The sequence below is a fragment of the Triticum aestivum genome, chromosome 2D (genome assembly GCF_018294505.1).
Source record: "Triticum aestivum cultivar Chinese Spring chromosome 2D, IWGSC CS RefSeq v2.1, whole genome shotgun sequence".
Classification (NCBI taxonomy): domain Eukaryota; kingdom Viridiplantae; phylum Streptophyta; class Magnoliopsida; order Poales; family Poaceae; genus Triticum; species Triticum aestivum.
The window spans coordinates 231,880,335-231,885,817 of NC_057799.1; the positions used below are offsets into that span (position 1 = coordinate 231,880,335).

Here is a 5,483-nt window from a genome sequence, read left to right on the forward strand (position 1 = left end):
AAGTCATATTATCTCCTCTCTTAAATTATTTAATATGAAATATTTCAGAGAAAAATTAATAAAAATCTTCGATATTTGAGATAATTCAAATATGAGAACTACGAAATCCCCAACTCTCTCTGAGGGTCCTTGAGTTGCTTAGAATTTCGAGGATCGCAAAATGAAATGCAATAAAATATGATATGCATGAATGACCTATGCATAACATTCCAAATTGAAAATTTGGGATGTTACATAGTAACTATACTAGTCTCTGCGTACTCCCTCTGTTTTCATTTACTCCGCATTTTAACTTTCCTCAAAGCCAAACTTTGTAAACTTTGACAAAGTTTATAGACAAAAATAATAACATATACAATAACAAATCAATACCATATGATTCATTACTGAATATACCCTCTTCTCCATCGATCATGCCGCCCTCCGGTCGAGTCCATCCTCCCGCATGCCTCATTTGAACATTCCGCCGAGTGTCATTCGCATGTGGGCCTAGATCATGCTTGTATTTCCAATGTTGTAATTTGTCCGACATGCATACAGACAAACGGTTCGTTTAAAGTTTCACTTTGCCTTCCTATGTGCCGCTTCCCATCTTAGTTTTGACATCCCATTCGGTTCATGCCCCAACACATCTTGACGAGATCGATTGATGTTGAGAGATCAAGTGCGTGTCGTGCAAAGAGATAAAGGTTCGGTGTGTTTCTATGATAGAAATGACCAGGAGGGTCTGTGTGTGCGTGTTGGTCATGTACCATCTAGCTAGATCGATTGAAAGAGGAACTGGGTGGGTCCAGGGATCAACCGATCTAGAGAGTGGCAGAGAGGATGAATGTATGCTTAAAAAATATAGATGAAAGGCTTGGTTACAATTAATGCATGGTAGAGTGACCTAGGCGTGTGTCGAAGAGCGACCTGACGACGAGCGAGATACAATCCCGATACCTCGGGAGATCAATTAGGTTTGACAAGCATAAAGAGCAAGAGAGGTGGTATGTGTGTGTGTGCGAGAGAGAGAGAGAGAGAGAGGGAGGGAGGGAGGGAGGGAGGGAGAGAGAGAAACCCTGAGATGAAACCGAGAGAGAACGAGTGGGTGCATGTGTGATACCTAAGGCGGATTCAAACTTTTGAATCGGTGATCATAATATCAGCAAATCATATATAAAGGGTATTCAATGTTTGTTTCACTTTTGAACGTACAATATACTCCCTCCGATCCTTTCTAGTTTACATATAAGTTTTACGTGTAGTCAAAGTATCTCTACTTTGATCAAACTTACAGAAAAAAGTACCAACATTCAACAACGCCCAATCAATATTGTTAGATTCGCACGTACTACTAGATTTGTATTCAAACCGAAATGGTTTCCAATTTATTTTCAAACACGTGAATGCTTGTTCTCGCGCATGCTCTTCCTACTAGGATTTCGCCACGTATAGCCAGTCCAATAGTAACTTTTTTTAAGCTCCCTGTCCAATAGTAGTAGAAGTAGTAGTACTAGTGGAGTGCTGACAACATCTGTAGTAGAGTATGCAGTGCTCCATGGTACTAGTAGTATACTCCCTCCGTTTTTATGTACTCCGCATAAAATGAAGGGAGTACCAGTAACACTCGGCCGACCTCTCTCTCTCTCTCTTCGAGTAGTATAAACGATGCGGGCGGGGAAGGGGGAGGGACGTCGGTTTGCTCTCAACTCACTACACCATGACAAAACTTAGGGGTCACCTTATCTGCCGGGAAAACTAGCCAATGAAGGCAAATAAACTGTCGGGAATGCATTTTGCCGGCATTTACAAACTGCCCTTGAAAGTCCTGTCGGAAAAGACCATTCCCGTCAGTTACAAGAAACCCCGGCAGTTCCCCTGACCTACATGCCTGAAGCTTTGCCGGCAGTTAGTACTATTCCCGGCACATAGATTTTTGCCGGCAGACTGACATTACAGGGCAGATAGAAGTATTCCCGGCAGTCGATGTGCCCTTAATTAAGTACACCGCCAACACAAAAAAATCCAGTTCAAGAAAATCCAGTTCAAGTATGTATACATGTAACATCACACATGTAGAGCTAAAGTTGCATCATAATATATCTCAACAATACATCATGTCTTCATACATACATCGATATACATTTGTAGGTTCAGAAGTCCAGTACCACATCACAACATACATAGGTATACACTAGCAGGTTGTGCACCGCGGCACGCCGCGCTCTGCTGATATATTTGTGAGTTGCCTTCCGAAAATTTGTGCAAACATTTGTGTGCTTTGTCTTTTCAATTTTTTATAGCACACAAGGGAAGAGAAAGAGAGACTTACTATGGAGTATTGTTTTATTTAGGATGATTGTCTTACATAACTTAAGACCTAGGTACTACGGCTACACTGGTCAGTAGATAGATTTACTTTCTGCTTGGTTTGTGATGAAGTGGAAAAGACAGAATCTAGTTTTCCTTTGCGTGTCCCAGGTGGTTTGTTGCTAGTGTAGATGATCTGCGTGTTGTTGCTGGAGAAGCGCCATTGACAATGGAGTAGCACCGATCGGAGAACTGTAGCAGATCTTCTCGAAAATACTTGCAGGGCAAGAGCTTGAACTTGAACCGGAGAACTGGATGCAAATCTTTCTCCAGGATACTTACAGGTTAAGAGCTTGTATTGCGCATCATCATAGTGAGCACGGCGTGGTTGTACTCGTTGATGACACTGTGGAGCAACTCATCCTTTATAGTGATCTGACATCGAAGAAAGATTTTTCCACCAAAAAATAAATTTCCTTCATACCTGCAGCAAAATACTTATCAACACAAGGGGCTGGCATCATATAAGAAAAGCAAATATGATAAGATCATGAGATTACCTCAGTCAGGAAAAATGCAGAGATCTTTATTCTCTTCATGCTTCTTTGCAACTTCCTTCCTCTGTTGCCTGATTAAAGTAAGGTGATCTGCGGTTACAAAAATGATAGGTAAATTTCATGATTGTCTGCCAGTTAATCAAGCAATGATGGTCCGATACTAAACAAAGATACAAAATGCCTACCATGGTGGTCATTCGATGAAATATATCATAACCTCATAAATAATCACAGTACAATAAAAATAAAAATGATTTGTTAGATAGAATGATGAAATAGAGGAAAATGTGTCATTTTCTATTTTTTAGTACTTCGGGAAGGACATATAGTATAACGTACCAGCAACTTCCTTGAATCTAACATGCTTATGTCATTTCATAATATGGGCTTGCACACAAGAATCAAATGGAAGCATGGTAGGCCGTTTCTTCTATCTAATTATAGTATGGACAAATAGTACAACAACAATTGAATGTGAGCTAGAGCATTTAAGCATATTTATGTACAGCAAGCTAAAACTGATCATTTCTTTAATAAAAATGAGGGTACAATAGTAAACAGAGTTTACAAACTATACTTGCACAAACACTCTGTAGAAGCAACACCCAAATAGTTCAGCCCATAGGAAAATGCTCATAATTCTCGAAATGTTACAGACTGAATCTCCCAAGGGACGATGCATGTAATTCAGGGATGGCTGGGGCCTGGGGTGTACCACACTGGGCAGTGAGAATGCACAGAATACAGTTTCATGTCGCCCATAATAAACCAAGATTAGATATCTCTATACCTAAATATAAAATTTAGATGAGCAAAGAGGAAAATTAAATACATGTAAAAGATAGTTATAGGGAAAAAGTCATAAATGATAGGATGCATTATCCATCGTACTTGAAGGACCCATTGAACTTGTCATGTTAAATGTAGATAAATTAATTAGATCATACTTCCAGGGAGGGGGGCAAACAACAAAATCATATTTGCAAACATCAGATATGACATGCAGTTTTACAAGCTCCCGGCCATCTTATATACGCAATGAAAGCAGCAAGACATCTCAGTATTTCAGAAACACCACAGGGCACAAGACGTGGCATTAAGTACTAAAGAACTGCATTTGAGAGAAAAATCTTTATGCTAGCTGACTCAAACTCAATTGACACAATGGCATGTGGCCACATTGTCATTTGCTAGTACCAGCTTATAGTTAAAACAAACTTTAGCAATGCATTTCTGAACAACCAAGAACAGCAGACCCACAAAAGCCCATATTCGGTCACATCTATTGGCTCCCTGTAAATGCAGAATTGCAAAGCTTCTAGTCAGAGCAAACTTGAGCCATGCATTTCTGAACAACCAAGAACAGCAGACTGACAAAAGTCCCTATTCAGTCACATCTATTGGCTCCCTGTATATGCAGAATTGCAAACAAAATATCTGAAAACAACTAGATTTATTATTTGTCCTAAGGCAACGACACCAGAATTAAAAGGGCTCTTTTCAATTCAGAAATTCTAAAGAGGACATATGAATTTGATTTTACCAAGAGGGGAAGAGAGACTAAAACAGAACATATTTAGTACATAGTTATCATGCAGTAAAACTCATCTGGACCATTCAGTTAGAGAGAATAGCCTCTTCAAATATTTAGTAGTACATATTTATCATGAAGCAAAACTATCCCTGCTGCTCCCCTCTCCCGCAAACCATTCAGAATAAACTTTATCCCTCATTCAGTTACTATTCGTACTTTCATTGGAAGCAGAACAGAGCCCTCATCCAGTTAATATTCGTGCATTCATAGGAAGCAAAACAGAGGAACAAATAGGTATAAGAGGGAGCAGCGTACGAACACATGCCAAGGAAATTTAAAGCAGAAGAATGGAGAGGTGGTGGGCGTCAGACCTGCAGGCTTGCCCACGATGGCAGAGGCACACCATAAGCAACGAGAGTTCAACGGCGGGGAGAGGGCACCGAAGGTCAGGCTCACCCCACCAGTGCAGCCGCCATGGTGAACGAACCTGCTGACGCCAAGGCCGACTGTGTGCTGTGGACGGAGGCAAGATCGCTATGCGGTTCATGGAGGTCGCCTCCGAACTCGCGGTTGACCTCCAGCAGCGGCGTGGATGGGGGATGCGAAGACAACGGTGTGGGTGGGGATGCGGAGGCGATGGCGTGGGCGATTACGGGATCTGTAGGGCGATGCTGGAAGGGGCGGTGTGGATGAAAGGATGGGGCGACGGCACTGGGCGGCGGCGTGGGTGAGGGGATCCGAGGCGACGACACTGGGAGGCGGCGGTGCTGCTTGTAGCTCGACGACGATGGGATGGTGAGTGCGGCGGCTGAGGGACTGGATGCGGGAAGGGGAAATAAGTTAGGGTTACGTGACGCTTCCAGTGCCTTCTTATCGTTTCGTGTCTCCCGCGGCTCCTCGCGCGCTTTCTGGGCCGAAATTTTCAGGCCCGCCAACGTGCATACCGGCAATGAATCAGCCCTTGTTTACTTTCCAGGGCAGATGGTCTGACGCAAAAAATGCCGGCAGATAGGCTGCCCTTAGAGGTTAATTATTGCCGGCAGATGTCACGCCCTACAGTTATTTTCCTGGCAGATAAATCTTTCCCGGCAGTGTAAGTG

At 42.4% G+C, this 5,483-nt stretch overlaps 1 long non-coding RNA gene across 2 annotated transcripts; it reads right to left on the reverse strand.

The window, feature by feature from the left end:
- Positions 1-2,056: 2,056 nt before the first annotated feature.
- LOC123052642 (uncharacterized) lies at positions 2,057-5,243 on the reverse strand. Of its 2 annotated transcripts, XR_006424867.1 has the most exons (3): positions 4,755-5,233; positions 2,853-2,939; positions 2,057-2,776 (listed from the first exon to the last, which is right to left on the reverse strand). It is a non-coding gene; the product is annotated as an uncharacterized lncRNA (long non-coding RNA). The 2 variants fall into 2 exon arrangements; XR_006424868.1 differs by having other exon boundaries at positions 2,853-5,243.
- Between the last annotated feature and the right edge of the window lie 240 nt (positions 5,244-5,483).